We start from the raw sequence: 16,844 nt of genomic DNA, 5'->3' as shown, positions 1-16,844 counted from the left end.
ATGCACATTTTGGTAACCGTACGCTCTCTGCAAGCTCCTGTTTTCACCATGATGCTAAGAGATATTAAGTTATGTCTGCGCAGATATGGAGATGGGTTCATTTCTGAACTCTGATGCTTTAATTCGGTATTGCAACACCGCATATGTGTTGCAAATACACCGCATAGTTTGTGCCTGTATTTGACTGTCGAATCCCGCAGCCTCCCACCAATAAAACACAGCTCTGGTTCTGCTTTAGCCTAGGCTTCTCACTAATGGGCCTTCATTTGTTTCCAGAAAGATGCTCCTGGCTTTATAATGGATATTAAACACTGTCACAAGGGCGTTGTGTGCAGTGCAATTTTTTTCTGAAATAAGTGTAGCAAGAAATCCGTGCCAAGCATCTGACACCGCATGCAGAGAATTAAACACTACTCAGTCCTTCTTCTGCAGGACTTCAGGCAAGCGATGGAAGGAGGCCCCTCTGTGCCCTTTGACAGCTGGGTGGGGAAGCTGAGGCACCACGGGCCGAGGACAGGCTTGGTGGGACAGGTCCCACCGTGCTGTGCTGCTCCTGCAGCCAGCAGCGCAGGCACCGCATCGCCTACAGCAAGGGGCGTGGAGGGGCAGGCAGCGCAGGGCGCTGTAATCCTGTCTTTTAATGGGTCCTGTCTCATTTGCCAGTGAACGGAGCAGAAACTTTCCTGCTGGTTCAGGGGACCCATTCAGAAGAGAAATTACAAAGGGCAATAAACCCGCACCTTGGACTTCTGCTAACTGCTTCTTCCTTGCTCCTGCGCCATGGTGCAGTTATTGCCTAAAGCCTCTGCAAACACGAGAAAGGGAACGTACATTGCAGCCAGCTCTCTGAGCTCACACAGCCCTTACAGCTCGCTGGATCTCCATTTCCCCCTGATTTAAGGTGGCCAAAGATTACAGGCAAAAGGGTTTTGAGTCTGAAATCTCTACCTACGTGATTCTAAGGTAAAGCTTTTATATTTATCCTCAGTCTGACCCCCCCCCCCCCCCCATCTTGCATGGCATCCAGCTCCACATGTCGTGGTGGTGCTATTGCAATGTTAGCATCAGCTCTAGGACCGAGCTATCCCGTGTGGATGCTGAAGCAGAGAAACACAGGGTACATTCAGGACCTCAGAACGATGGGACTGTTAAACTCCTCTTGACACAGTCCATCCTTATTTTTATGTCAGCCTTGACCTGTGGATCAGGCATTTCATTCTGGGTATTGCAGCGGTAACGCTACACTGGGCTGCGAGAGCACATGCTGATCTCAAGGATTGGAAAAGCACAAATTCATTTGGTCCAGCACTGGTTTGGAGGAGCGACAGGTTAACCCACAGATGGATAAAGGGCATAGCAAGGATGGCGGCGGAAAATGTCTGTGGAAGGGTATTTCCAGGTTCTCTCTTTTCTCAAGCCAGACACCCGTAAGAGCAGGGAATTAAGCGAATACCTGTGAGCCTCTGGGGCTAAGTGACTCCTGCGTAAGTCAGGTAGCCAGACAGGAATCATGATAATAACAGTAAGAGAAAAACCTACGGCTTTCTGATTTTCTGTATTAGCAGATTTCTCCCATGGGGTGATTTCTGTCCTACTGTGTGCAGACTTAACCCACGAGGTGACATAAAATAAATGGACCCTTTCCTGGTAGCATTGAAATCAGGTAAGTTTAAATTTGAAACAAACAGATTTTATATTCACATTACTGAGCTCAATAATTAATGAGATAGAGTAGCTGGGATCAAATTTAAAACATAGCAGAGGTATCAGCTGGTCTCTGCTCCAGAATATAAACCAATGTTTCTATTAAACATCTTGTGTCTTAAAAGAAACCTTTCTCCATGATCTGTTTTCAATTGAACATGACAGTAAATATATAAAGCTTACTGGATCACATTGTTTACAGATGAGGCAGTTTAAAGGTGAAATTATTTTTGCTTTAAATCTTCCATGTTTGAAAATGAAAGGCATTTCTGGAGTAGCTGCTGAAAAACCAAAAATGCCAAGAAAAAAAAGAAAAAAGAAAAAAGGAAGAAGATAAAATGTGGCACCGTGAGGGTTAAGCAAGGTCCTAGGATCCAAGTAAATATTTATATGAGTGTTCAAAGGTGGGGGGGGGGGGAAGGGAGGGGGGTTGGTGGGGAGAATCTCAATATAACCAAAATATAAATCACGGTGCTTTATGTTAGCTGTCAAATTATTCTAGCCCCTGCATTCCAGTACTTGCTCTACTGGTAATGTCACATACAACATGTGGGCTTATGCCCTGGTGCAGGTTTGGCAGGTAATTAAATTCAGTTGTATGGAGGTTTACACAGAGTCCCTCCGATCCACTGCAAGACAAACAACCTGTTAACTGTGAGCACTGTGAGTGTGCGAAGCAGTTTGGGAAGAGGGATTCTCACGAGCAGGGGAGAGAAGGCAGTCTGGGGCTGTGGGCTCCCTGCCTGCCTCCAGCACAGGTTAACTCCTTGGTGCCTCGGCAGCTCCTGCACTCCACAGGGGAAATGCAATCTGGGCAGTGGCTGAAGCAGCAGCCAGGCGTTTGTCAGAGGAAAATAATAATAATAAAAGCAAGCCCAGAGGGCAGCTAGCCCTCGGGTCAGGTTTGCCTACATTCTTGACCTGGGGGAGACTAATCGTTCTAGAAGTCATCTGGGTGATTTAGGCTCCCTGCTTCACCCTGGCTCTGCATATTGCAGACAGAGTGAATTCTTCCTGGCAGCTTCATGATGCAGCCTGCTTCCAACCTGAAGTGGTCCTGGAGAACCCCAGCTCCTTCCCTGGGAGCCTGCAAACAATGGCCAGAACTTGCATCTCCCAGCTTTGGATGAAACTCTTCCAGAAAAAATGAACCAGAATCAAAATCCAAAGCTCAGCCTCATGTCCACTTTCTTCTCATTTGGCTCCCTTGCATGAGTAGGTGGGAAAAGGAGGCTTTCAGATACACTTCTCATTTTGCTCTTTCCTGCCAGAGGTGCTTCCACCTCCCTGGGGAGGTCGCAGCCCTGGAAGGCACCCTCACCTCTCCAGCCCCACGTAGGGAATGGGCTGTAGGTTCGGCGCTGGGAACCGGAGTGCCGCCAAGCCCCACCTGCGTGCGTGTCCCGTCGGTGTCAGGGAGCCGTGCCAGCAGCAGCACCAGCGCCGTGCGACACCCTTGTATTTAACCGCGGAATTAGCATGGCACCGAGATGACGGGTTATTGCCCTCCGGCTCTCTCCCCACGCGGTGCGTCAGCCCAGCCTCCGACCGCAAAGACAGAGGCTGGGGGCGAAGAGTAATTCCTTCCTCATGTGGGTTACATTTCGCTGCCTTTCTGTGGAGGCTTCCAGAAGGGAAATCAAGCTGTAAAGGGGACACCCATCCACAAGGAGAGCCCCACGCCGGCAGCGTTTGGCAGGGGCTGGTGAGCAACCACCATCTGTTGAGCTGCCATCCATTTGCCTCGAAGTGAGAGCACCCATTCATATTCATCTAACCAGTCTCTTATGCTAATCTCTGTCTACCTCCTTTCTTATCTTCTACTCATATACAAAATCGGAGAACCCAGGCCTTTTTGAATGAGCACAGATTCCTGTTACACAGCTAGGGAAATACTGGGTTGAATCCTGACAGTAGGGAAAGAAAACCACACCAAAAACCCAAATCAAGTGGAGATTAACTTTTGGAATCACTCAGGTCCATGTATCTGCCCTGATCAAACAGTGATTTGTCTGTCTGATAGGAGTTTAGATAAAGTTTTCAGCAATTTGCAGTAATTATATGTGAAAGGGGAAGAAGCAGAGGGTTTCCAGGCAACATGCTGCAGAAGGGGAGTTTTGGAGGAAGGCAGAGAACCCCTCGTTAAACATCTGCCACCCTGCATGGAAGGTAGTGGTGATTTCCCTGCTCTGAAGGAGTTCCTCCCTCCTTTTTGCTCCCTTCATTCTTCTCGTGCTGCTGCTCAAGTCAGCCAAGGGAAAGAGAAAATCCCTGGAGAGCAGGAAAATACTTTCCAAAACAAGTTCTTGCCTCTGATTACAAGTGGCAGGTATTAAAAAAAAAAAAAAAAGATCCCAAGGAAAGTGCCTATCACCTCCCCCGTAAGGACTTTGCTCCCATGTCACAATTATGCAAGCTAGAGCACAGTGCAATGCTCAGTATATTCAAGATAGTTGTCAAGACCAAAGTATAAACATTTCCAGCAAATGCACTTAATAGAAGTTTGTTTGCCAAGTGCTGCAGCCTCCTTTCTTGGTTATGACAAGGAAAAGGCCTTTTTCATTAAGTGGGGAAAGTACTGCTCCCCTTCAATTAAAAATAAAATAAAATCCTAGGCCTTTGAAAGTAAATCTATTTCTAGCCTTTTGCTTCGTGACCGATTAGCTCTAGAAGTAATGTACCCAGGGGTTACTTGAGTCCCTCCGTCATGTACTCCTTTTTACAGACCTTCACTATGGGAGCACAGCCCAGCTCCCAGATGGGCCTGAGCTGATCCAGCAGATGATATGGAGAGTGAGCTCACAACTGGGATCCAAAGGGGATGCAGAAGAAAGGGAGTGGAGGCCCCATTGCACACAAAACATGGTCACGTTCCTGGGAGAACAGAGTCCGTGGGAATTTGGCCATCAGACTTTGTCGGGGCTAAAGTTTCACCCCAGCCTCCAATGGGGGTGAGATGCTTTCTGCCAGGAGATAGCAAAGACAAGGAAGAGAGGCATTGCAGAAGCAATTAAACTATAATCAGTATCTGCCTTCGCTTGAATCACTTTGCTCCACCCTGAACATGCAGTACAGCAGGGCTGGAAGCTCCTCCAGCCAAGAACTTGGGACTCCAGGGAAGGGGTGTGTTTGTTCCTCTTCTGAACTAACAGCTTTATTCCAAAAGCAACCACGGTTGTCTTGAGCTACTGTCGCCAGTTCAGTATGCCTTTAGCAGAAAACAGAAGCTTCCCGTGAATGAAAATCATCTTTCTGAAGATGGTGCTTCTGTTTTAATTAACTAATGTGCCCTATAGATTCATGCTTTTTTTCCTTGAAATCTCTCTTGGCTTCTTTAATCGCTGTTCTCAATGACACAGTTTAATTCCCCCTCCCCAGACTGCAATTGCTTTTTCCCAGGGCACTCTCACTGAGAACGCCCACGAGAGCTTTCTCTCATAGCTGGAGTGCGGGAGGAGCTGCTTCGCATTAGAGAACCTGCTGATGACTCTGCTATGACTCCACACAGGCAATGACAGACCCCCCCTTCCCCCCCCGACTGCATCCCTCCATGCTCCCACATGACAGAAATGTTGGCTGGAAAGGAGCTCCGGAGGTCTCTCATTCATCCAACCTCCCTCTCAAAACAGGTTTGTCGTCAGCATCAGATCAGGTCATCCATGGCTTTGGATGGAGAAGTCTTGAAAAATCTCCAGGAGTGGAGATCCCACCACCTCTCTGGGTGTCTCTTTCATCCCCATTCTGGTAATTCTATTTCTAGGAATTTACCCATCTTCAAAACAACTCTCTCCCACCAGCAGAGCAATAACTTCAGGATGTTTTACAATACACAACTCCTGTCCTTTGAGGACCTGATGACCCAGATACAAACAAGAAGCTGAACACCTATTATGGGAACATTAAGTCTTGTGATTAGATGCTCAAAATCCCCACCAGACTGTTCCTTAAACCTACAGTCTGGAGGCACCTGCAGTATTACCAGCAAAGCTCTTCAGGCCCATGAAGTTCTGCTCCTGAGACAGCCAGAAGCAACTGGCTGCCTGTCTCCAACGCAGGTCTCATTCACATACATGAAAATAAGGTATTCCGTCTCTCCCAGGCTGAAGGCTCATGGTTTCTCAGTGCACTTCCACCAAATCTACCCGATGTGCAGCATGATTTATGCACCAAGCAGATATGTAAACTACCACTCATTCACCTACACATGCGTGTTTGCAGCCCCCTTCCCTCTCTCTGGCACAAGTTATTCTGTCCAAAGCAGAACAGCTTTGGCAGAGCAGAATACGAAAGCAATGGTGCCAGGCATCTTTGGGAATGGGTTCTTGCACCCTTGGGTGCTGTTGCAAAACCAATCCCTGTCTCTTGCCCACCCAGGCAGACAGCCAGAACATGAGACTCTGATTAAAAGGAGGCCTTTGGATGCCCAACTCTGGGAGAAAATTCTACATGTGGTAGCAGGGCAGATGCCCAGGTAGGGCTGTATGAGGTGGGTAATCCTCAGGAGAACCTGTTTTGAATCATCACTTTATTTCCTAGCAGCTAGCTTGGTTGGCTCATTGCCTGGCTGGTAGCAGGGCTCACAGAAGAGTCGTGACCATTCTGGTGAAAATGTCTTGGTCCTGGTATGTTGGCCACCACCAACACACACACACACACAGATCCCACAGAGGAAGCAGAGGAAGGATCCAATAACTACAAATCAGAGGAAGATGAAATTCCAGCCTCCAAACAGAGGGCACTTCTCTGTAAAAATAAGTCTAAAATAATCTGGGATTGGAACAACTCATGAGGGGTTGTAAATGGATATTCCATTGCTTGGAAATTGTAGGGAAAAGTTTGGATATTTTCCCAAGATTAATTTTAATCAAATTAGAAATTAATCCAGACATGTCCTATGGTCTATTATACATATGAAATCAGATTAGGTGGTCACAGTGGTTTCTTCTGGTCTTTTACAATCACTGAAAAAAAAAAAAAAAGTGATTGTGGCCATAGTGAAACAGTGAAGAAATACACCACTGAACTAGTAGGGAGGCTAACAGACATGAAAATATTATGAATTCTAGAAGTTATATAATAGATTGCATTCACTTCAGCAAGAATTCCACCATTGTTATTTTTTTTCCACATTTAATTTAAAGAGGCAATATCCTTTTAAGCTTCCATTCTGCAGCAGGGTAGATTAAATTTAAAATAGAAAAGTGCTGCAGAATAGATCGAGGGATGTTCAGGGCTGGAGGACAACTTAATGAAGCAGAAACTGAAATACCATACGTCTCCAATAGCCTTAATTTATACAAATATTATCTTTGTGTCTTTCATAACATGATGCAGAGGAGTTGAGAGTACAGTGTAATTCCTTAGCTTTTCAAGATAATTTTATCCATTTTAGTACCTGGGTTTGAAACCAACCCAATTCAAACCAAAAGAGCTATAAAGATTTTTGCTCTAATTGCTGAAACAGGCTTGCACATATAAAATCAGTGTAATGGTTGGAAAGGTGCATGGTGTATAAATAGGGAAAAGTCCTGGACCACCTCGAGTCCAGTCCTGCCATGGTTGTTCGGAGCGGTCAGTGCTGACACATGCAGACCCTTGGGACTGGGGCAGAATCCACTGTGATGGGGACTGGAAACCCTCCTGACACAGGTGTACTTTCCAATCCAGCACCCCTTGCTGTAGCTGGCTTGGTTTTGTGGCACCGTACTGGGTCCCACAATTTTTTTTTTTTCCCATTCCACACCAAGCTCAGGAATCAGGTGAACAGGACTGCGGCCCCAGCTCACTTGGTGCTAGCAATAAAAACCAGAGCAGCAGCAGCAGCAGGAGAGAGCTCTAGTGTGGTGTGTAATTGAGATGGGGTTTATTTCCAGCTGGAGGAGGATTACAGGCTGGCTTAGGCTGGGAGAAGGATCAGGGTGCAGTAGAAGATGGGGACAACCACAGGCAGTCCTCTCTGCCATGGCCCAGGCTGACCAAGGACTAGGGAGCAGTGTCACCAAAGCAAGCAGCTTGCTCTGTGCTGTGATCATAGAGGAGAAAAGTCTGAAGCACCCTTCTCCAAGGCTCTGCCACAGCAGGTTGTGAGGGGGACACGGTGGCCCTGCAAGAGGAGGCAGCTGCCCCTTGCCCCAGCCTCCCCTGAGTGCCTCCTCCTGTGCGGGGAGCTGCACCCATGCCAGGGGCTGTCCCCATCACTTCCATGGCCCCATTCCCCCACGGCGACCGCTCCCCTTCCCTCGCAGCCTTTCTGGCTGAATGTAAAAATGCTCAACACTTTCATGTTAGAAGTAATAACTTTTGGCCTGCTTGACCTCTCAAATATTTTGGGATCTCAGCGCACTCTGTAGGATAGCAGAGCTCTCTCTGCTTCCCACTCATTGCGTGATCCCAGTTAAGTCAGCCTCTCTGTGAATTAATTTTCCTTTCTGGGAGGCAAAATAATATCATTTACTATCCTCTGAAAGAGACTTTGAAACTTAAATGGGAGGTATCTAATGTTTAGCACTTATTTATTCACAGATGTTTGAATCTGTTCAAGACATGTAGAACTGGGCTTTTTTCTTTTTACTCAGCATGTTAGAAGTGGGGAGAAAGAAAGAGAAAGAAAAAACATGTTGCTGGAAGACATCTTCATTCTGAATAAAAGTAGAGTTCATTAGTGAAGAGGGTTCATCATTTCTTTATTCTTCACAACATGCATTTTCATGATTGGTTACAAGTCTGGCATTGCTTCTCCCTTCATATGCTGCCAAGAGTTTTCTATGATCTTAATTTTTCCCCCTCTATGGAAATCTAAGGAAAAAAAAATTCCATATATTAGTCTGCAAGCATTTGATTGACACATAGATTAATGTTACACAATTAAGGAGTGTTATCAGGTGAGTGCTTCAAAAATCACAATATTTCACAGGCAGGCAGGCTTCCTGACACCACGGTAAGTAGAAATACTTTATAAAAATTATTTAGAATCACCATCTATCATCATGAAAAACCTTGTGTTGTGCTAAAATAATTGACAGGTTGATAGCTGTGAAATGTTTCCAATCCAATAAAATACAACATGGTATTTCCAATAACAACACCGATATGCAAGGATTTACAATGGTTACCAATTTATTACAGAGATGATGGAGTTCTAATTTGTGAGCAACTTGCATGTATTTCAACTCCATGATCAGTGTCCTTCAAACTATTGCTAATCCAGTCATTTCTTTCATGAATAAACGAGCCATGAATATGTATATTAGATGTAGCACAGCATGGGCTGCTCTGCCACCTTACATCCAGAAGGTCACGGACATTTCTTAGATGCTAAATATTCCGTCCACCTCAGCTAGGTATCGAGCAGCTCCTCGTTTTCCTAATGCTGTTAAAAGGAGGTGTAATTGGGTAGAAACCCTCACGTATTTACTCCCTGGTGGTTCACGTGGAAGAAAGAGGGGCTAGAATTAAAAGGATGGGGTTGGAAATGAACCTGCCAGACACTCGCAGGCAGCTCATCAGTCAGTGAAGGGGAACCTGATGGCTCTGCCTCCTCCAGCAGCACTGCACAGCCCTCAGCTGGGGCTAGGAGCTCAGCTGCAATCGCCTTGCTGATCCATCTCAGCTGGGCTGGGTAAATCCTCTGTTCCATCCCCTGCTTGGAAATACCATCAAGGATCTTCAAATAAAAAATCAAATTCCTGCATCAGCCAGGCCCCTTGGTACTGGTGGAGGATGCACCTCTCCCTGCCTTCTCGCCTTCCCTTCCCTCCCAAGAGGTGTGAGGGCAGTATGGGCTTTTCTGTTACCCAGGAGAATCAAAAACAAAAACAAACAAAAAACGTTTTGGAAGGTGAAAGACCTCTTCCATTCACTCATTTCACTTGTGTCCTTGGAGTTAAGGTGGTAATTTGGGTCTTAACCAAGGGTTTATGCCACAGACGGACTCTGACATTGGTGGAGAGTAAAGGGAATGAGGCTTCTGCTAAAACAACCCCCAAAAAAGTCACAGAGGTTCCTGACTCAGACCTCTTCTCAGGGCTACAGGAACACAAACAGCAGCAGGTAAAATCTGTGGCTTTTTATGCAAGTTTTGTTTAAAAGAGAAATACCTTTGGACTGTTTTTTTCTTGTAAGGCAAACATTTGTTTTAAGCAACCATCCAGATATTTCCAGCAAGGTTCAAGTACCAGGGATTTCCTTTCCACACCCTGCCCCCAAAATTAACAAGAGAGAAGGCACATAATATCCTAGAGTAACAATTAACCTTCAGCAGGCTTCCTTGTCACACAGCGTATGCAGATTCAGGAGGAAGAAAAGCTCAAATGAATGCACACCAAAGCACCGTCCTTTCTGATCCTTACTGGAGGACACAGGTTCATAAAGAAGTCCGTTAAAAAAATGGACCCAATTCTGCAATGGGCTCTTGTGAGGCACCGGGGTAAATGTGGTTGTCCTTCGCCAAGGTCTCACTGCAAGTCTAGAACTTTCAACAGGAATTTACTTAATTACTGGGTTATTGAAATCCCATTTGTAACTATATTTACACCTAACCATATATACAACTAGATAACTCTATGTAATTATATATATATAGTCATAGTTATACACACTGTTAGAATGAACGTGACTACCATTGCATTTGCAATTATCTGACATTTTTCACCAGATGAGCTCAGTGGACCTCAAAAACTCCAACCTGGAAGCAGAAAATGCTGAGTTTTCCAGCAGTAACCTATGAAGGGAACCAGTGTGGAGTTCCCACTTCCCACCCAATGTGGCTCTGGTCTCCATCTGTAAAAAAAATAAAATCTTACTCTTCTAACTATGGCAATTCTTCTCCAAAAGATGCTTTTGTTGTCAGAGACGTGCTTGTGTTTCCAGTGTTATGTGTAATTGCTCCAAGAGGAGAGATATTACAGGAGGTTATTAAATTATTTACATGGTACGCAGGATTGGATTATAATTTCCAGAGGAAAGAAGCCTAACACCCATCCAAAGTTATTCAAACAGATTAAATATAGCCACTGGTCTTAAATCCAGGCAGTGGGCTGGTTTCACCACTGCATGAAATAAATCTGGGTAGGTCAGGTTGGCTCCCCCGCCACTGTCCATTTTCTTTACCCAACCTGACTTAGACCGCTTCACTCAAATATTTTCTTTCACATGTTGCTGGCAAAAGCATCAAAACCATAGCTGGGCTTGTATTACAGCTGACAAATCACAGTAATTTGTGATCAGAGCTACTGCAGTTTCTTGGAGCGACTCGTGCAGCCACGGGGGCCAAGTGCGACTGACTGCCCTGCGACAATTACCTGCTAGAATTTCTGGGAGCTGCCAAGTAATTCGGGTTAACAGCTCTTTTCCTTGCAGAGGCACCTTGCAAAGCAGGGCTGGCCCCACGGTACCTCATCAGGATCGGTCCCAACATTCAGAAGAGCTGCATTACTGGGATTAAATTGGCCACAGAGGTCTGTGATGTTGAGAAGATTGTTATTGTCAGTGAAAACAAAACAAAGCCAATTTAACAGCTCTCTGAGCATCCCTGGTCAATGGAGGAGGTTAGCCCTAGGAATTAAAATAGGACCCTGTCCTGCTTTTCATCCAGGCTGTCACCTGCTGTGTTCCACTGATGGATGTGAATGGTTGCAGGTCCCTGCATGGGGAGAGCAAGGGCTGCTCCCTAGCACATGTTGCCACCACAGTCATTTTACAGCTGACAAAATCACAGATTTTTTTTTTAAGAGTGCTTTAAATTCCTTGAGAAACCCAAGTAATCTGCTTGTAATGAAAAGTGAAACCCTCAGCATCATTTCAAGGTACAAACACTAGTTCTGTTCAGGAGAAGTTTCAGGGCCTCTTTTTCTAAATTTAGCCAGGTTTCAACATTACTGGAGGACAACCAGTCACAGCCTGGATTCCTCATTTGATTTTGCCCTTTCTTTTTAAGGGTTCCTTTATTTGTCTGAAGCATTACAGAACATACTTTAAAGTTGATGCATTTCGATCATTCACATTTTACAAGCTGAGTATTCAACTTGCAGCTCCTGGCTTTGCCAAGAAGTTTCCAATACCTTTGCAGACTGGTGTATTGCCTGATGGACTGCATCTTCAAAGGCTACCTCTCTTTGGGGGAGCAAAGCTGGCAGTTTTATTATGTTGCATGACACAAGGGTCTTTTGTGGGCACTTTGCTCTTTTTTTCTTTCTAGGATTCCTTACTCCAAAATAGAATAACTTTAAAGAAAAAGAAAGAGTACAAGACTTCTCTTTGTGTTTTCAGCTAGCTAACTGTCATGATTTTATGGGGAGTCTCATGATACCTGGCATTTTTCTTAAAATCGTGGACCTTGGAGTCATGTATATACCAGTCTTGGCATTAATGAAGAGGTTTCCACCATCCATGGATGTGGGGAGAACGTGAAAATCCAGAGAGCAGAAGAACCCTGAAACTGCTTTTAACCAAAGCTTATGTTTTAGGATTGAAAATCCCAATTCTTGGAGGGGCAGGGAGGTGTGGAGGGAGATGGGGTTCCTTTGCCCAGCTTTGAGGTATGATAACTGCCACTGAAACACATCCTTTGAACCTCAGCCCTCTGTTTCGATTGTGTTAGGCTAATTGGAGTCAGAGGCCATTCAAACTTGCAATAGGAAATGAGATTTGGGGAAAACCCACACCCAGAAGAGAGGATTAAAAGGAGCTTCCTCAAATCCCAGGCTGAATCTTGCAGACTGACTGCGAGAGATCTAGGCATGCTAAATTTAATCTAAAATTTAGAATTCTAAAGTGAAATTAAGCAGAAGAAAAATACTGTCACTAACTCATCTGACAAGAGAGGAGCTGGCAGATCCTCACAGCCTGCAGGTCAGCACCCAACTTCATCTTATCTGAGGCATTGCCAACTGAAGGACTACAAGCATCGTTCAAGTAGCTCCAGACCACCACCAAGCTCTCTGTAAGGACAGAGGCCATCAGCCTCTTCTCCCACAGTTAGGCCTTCCAGGACAAGGATTCCTGGGCCCATGCAGAAGAGTCTTTCCTTAAAGCTCCCGTGGGGAAGCAGAGTGGATAATCCAGATGACAGAACAGGCCTTGCTCACTTCAGTATTTTTTCCTGTGTCGTAACAGACGCTTGATAACAAAGCAGACCTGCATAAGCAAGTCAGCCCATGGCAAAAAGAGTAATCCACTTAAGTTGGGTGGTTTCTGTGGTGCAATACAGCGTAACACTGCTTCCCCTCTGGCAGTCCTCGCTAGAATCTAAGACTCATTATAAGTAAAACAAGTTTGTGAGGCTCAGACAAGAGACCACTTTGTAAAGTAACTTGTGCCTGCATGACTTGAAAGAGCAAGAAGAAAGCACACTTAGGACACGTTATTACAGGAGCTAGCAGCAGGTAAAGGCCTCCTTTCTGGCTTTAACTGGTTTATTAGCAATAGGACTGCAGCACCGTGGCTGTGAGTTAGTGTGCGCTGGGACTCCACTACACCTGGCACTAGGAGATGTTCTGGTCCTAAAAAGCCTGTGCACAGAGGGGCTCTTCCAAGCTGCGTAGGTAAGGCAAAGGTACAGCACATAACTGCCTCTGAAGCTTTGCAAGGTTTGAGGCTTTTATCCCTACATTTCTCTGTTAAGCACTGCCCCTAGATCGAGCATCTTTAAACTTCGCTGCACACAGTTTAGGATTCTGCAGGTGAACCCAGGGCAGGTTAGTACCAGGCACAAGGCATCTGCTATAGCAGCTCCCCAGCCCTTTGCAGCTCTAGGTCTGCCAGAGCCCAAAAGAACCATGGAGCAGCCTCACACATCACTGTGCCCCTACCAGCACAGGCACTGATTCCTCACCCTGCACGGGTGTCTGCTGCTGCAGGAGGAGCCTGCTGAGCTGTGTGAAGCCCTCGCAGCCGGGCCCTTGGAGGAGCTTGACCTACTTTGGAAGAGGGATGTCAGAGTTTGCATTCTTCCTCCCAACCTTTACCAGCTGCTCTTTATGTAGGGCCTCCAACACCACTCATTAGAGGGGTGTCAGCAACCCGGCTAGAATGCACTTCACTGAGATCAAAGCACCATGCAAAAATCCCATATTCAGTGTATTTATTAGAGATCAAATAACACCTATAAAGCATGTGATTTTTTTTTTTTTGACTCTACTGATCCTACATTGAGCAGCTGCTTATCTCCTATATTATGGAGATCTTCCTCACAGTAACACGGAGCTAGGAAAATAAGGCTTATTTCACATTTTTTCCTTTTTTTTTTTCCTTTTTTTTCACATTTTTTCCAAGCAGGAAACAAAAACAATCTCAAGCTTATTTACACCCTACTACCACTACTATTACCATGTCATAGCAACCAACTAGCTCTTGCCTATTAAAATACATCATGAAATTCCAATACTATATTTCAAAAACAATAGTTTACTGAACAGAAGGCCTTTGCTTAGGAAACCCACACAATTTTCACAGGCATCCCCCTCTTACAAGAGGATGCATAGGCTGTTTCTAACATCACAGCTTGCCCAGCTCCAGCTGCTCATCCTTTTCTCCAGCATCGCTCCATGGGCATCAGCTGTTTTCACTCAGCAGCCCATCAGGTTGTATAAAATGAGGGGTTTTGCCTTCTTGCTTTTCCTCTGCACATTTGTGGTAGCAGCTATAGGCAGCAGCTTGGGGTACAGGCAGACTGCAGACGGGAGAACACCTGGGGGGTTTTATTTTCCCTTGTAAGGTCTTAAGGAAGAAGTTGTGCTCTGCTCATCAAGCAGTGGCTGGTGGCATTTGGTGGCAGGATTTGTCAGATAGAAAGAATACCCTGATGTGCTCTGGGAAAATTAAGAAGAGGAAGGATAATTTCAGGCTTAATTTAGCAAACTTTTTATACATGCACCCACTGGGGAGGAAGGGTAGTCAGCCAGTTAAAATACCGCCTTTGTACAGAGCACTTGGCCTTTGGCTTTTCCACAGGCTTCCTGTAGAACCTGTAATAAAATCACTGGGAGACAATCATTTTTGAAGTCCTTTAGGCAAGTAAAATCCTTAGGAAATTGCTCTGGAGAATTGTCTAGTGTTCATGCCTCAGTTTCTCAAATATATATATATTTTATATGTGTGTATATATATATATATATATATATATATAAAGCAGTGGTATAACTTCTACTCCATCTGTGTTGTCCTCTCAGGCACAGGGCATCTCTGAGGTTGGGTTTACACTTTGCTATGGAGAGTGAGGGTTGGGTGAGGTCTGCATGTGTCACCTGCGTGCCCTGCTGGCTCTCCCTTTTCCATGGCAGGGCTGTGGCAGCCTCAGCAAGCACCGAGCAGAGGATGGGGCTGGCCATGGGGCAGGTGAGCAAGCTGGCTCCAAGAGGAAATACAATGCAGACACAGCCAGCAGCGTTGGAGGTGTTGGCTGATGTCTTGCCCAAAAAGCGCTCCATGCATCCTGGGTCTCTGTAGGTCCCTAGCAGGGTAGGGAGCAACTCAACAGGTTTGGGAGGTGTTTCTGTGTTTGGTTTTTCCTGATTCCACTTGGGCTGAAATCATTTGACAGTATTCTTTGATGGGTGGGAGGGAGTAGGTGAAGCCCTGTGAAAAATCTTTACTAAAATAATTCAGGTTATTCATTTTAGCATATCAATTTATTGAGACATTTGGCCTAAATTCTGCAGCAGCTTTCCCCAAAGACTTTGGCAATTCAATCCTTTTTTTTTTTTTTTTTTTTTTTCCCCCAAAGCACTGTATACTTTAATTAATAGCTTTTATATTTTAGAATAGCCAAAGGCAAACTTCTTTAACCAAAAAAAAAAAAAAGTATATATTGACACACCTTTAAGGCAGTAAACTTTTCTGCATATTAATATTGAAAAGAACCTCATTAATTAGGCAGTCACACACACACAAATCTTCTGATAGAATAAGTGCATTGAAAGTTTTAGATCACTTGGGACAAGTTCTGCCTGGAGCAAAGCTGCAAAGTTAATGCTCTGTATTAACTCTAGCAATCAACCCCCAAAATGGCTGCATCCCTCAAGGCCAGTTGTTCCATTTGATCAGGTTGCAAAGCAAATTAGCATTCTCTTTGCCCTGGCTCTGATGCTTCCTATTCTTTTCATGAATGATTTATTGGTCTCCCCTGCCCAGGATATGCTAGTTTTACCATCTACCTTTTCAGTGATGCTTGCCCCAGTGGAAGGTATCCCCCATGGTGCTGGTGCTAACTGGAACCTGCGCTAGATGTTGCTCTGTCTTGTACTAAACAGCAGCACTTGCTGCATGATGGCAGGAGCTTGCTCTAGTGACTGCTTTTTCCTTCTGCTTCCCGGATTGTTGTCTTTATTTAAATAAAACTCCCTTTGAAAGAAAAGCGCTCAGTCCCCAGAGAAAGCCCTGCTTTAGCAGAAAGATGCCAGCCAAACCCTGCTGAGGTGACTTGTAGTAGTAGGCTCTCTGCAAGGAAACTTGTGAAAGCTTGCAGAAAATATGGAGAGTGAGCAAGAAGTCCCACACAGGAGGTGTTTCATGTACTCTGAGCTGTTATATGGAGGCTGCAGTGCAAAGGTGTTCTTTGCACTGTGTCTGACCCCCCCAGCCTCCAGCATTAGCTGTGCTGGCCAGGACATATCAGGGCTTCCTTGCAGCCCGGGTTTCTTTGTTGTGTGAAAAGGAGTCAGAAGTAGGGGGTGAAAAGGTCTCATCCAGTCCTGGAGTCACCAAATTCAAGAACTGAGAAATTCCCCTTGGTTCTGCACTTGAGGTATAGTAAACAGCTGAAACAAGTCCTTGTCCTGGAGGTTCTTCAGCAACTTCTACTTTTCTTGTTTTGAAGATAGCTGTAAAAAAGCAATGCATAAAAATAAGATCAGGATGATGCTTTTGCCTTGTTCCTCCCTCATGTCTCTGCACTGGTTTGAAAAGGTTCTGGAGAGACCACGTCCTCCCCACTTCTCTTTTCTCACTTCCTACTTCATGAAACCTTTTTATCAGTAAAGCCCTGCCTGATTTTCAGGAAAGCTCTCCTACAAGGTAAGGAGGAGTCAGACATTTTGGCTAAAATCAGGGTATTGCTTCCCAAACTTTCCTGAGCTGAATCAGTCTTTTCACTTTATTTAGTCCTTTCTGCTTCTGGAATTATTGACAAACACATGAAAAAAATC

General features: G+C 45.2%; 2 long non-coding RNA genes across 2 annotated transcripts; one reads left to right on the top strand and one right to left on the bottom strand.

Annotated features, from left to right (window-relative positions):
- The first annotated feature begins 624 nt into the window (after positions 1–624).
- On the top strand, positions 625–7,954 carry LOC106014717 (uncharacterized). The gene is made up of 3 exons (XR_001186247.5): positions 625–963; positions 1,566–1,663; positions 2,726–7,954. It is a non-coding gene; the product is annotated as an uncharacterized lncRNA (long non-coding RNA).
- A 130-nt stretch (positions 7,955–8,084) lies between these two features.
- Positions 8,085–11,408, bottom strand: LOC110351414 (uncharacterized). Its single transcript, XR_002398835.4, has 2 exons — positions 11,004–11,408; positions 8,085–8,499 (listed from the first exon to the last, which is right to left on the bottom strand). It is a non-coding gene; the product is annotated as an uncharacterized lncRNA (long non-coding RNA).
- Positions 11,409–16,844: the final 5,436 nt, after the last annotated feature.

The sequence above is a fragment of the Anas platyrhynchos genome, chromosome 21 (assembly GCF_047663525.1).
Source record: "Anas platyrhynchos isolate ZD024472 breed Pekin duck chromosome 21, IASCAAS_PekinDuck_T2T, whole genome shotgun sequence".
Classification (NCBI taxonomy): domain Eukaryota; kingdom Metazoa; phylum Chordata; class Aves; order Anseriformes; family Anatidae; genus Anas; species Anas platyrhynchos.
Note: the sequence above shows the minus strand (reverse complement) of the source record. Positions and strands in the feature narration are given on the sequence as shown.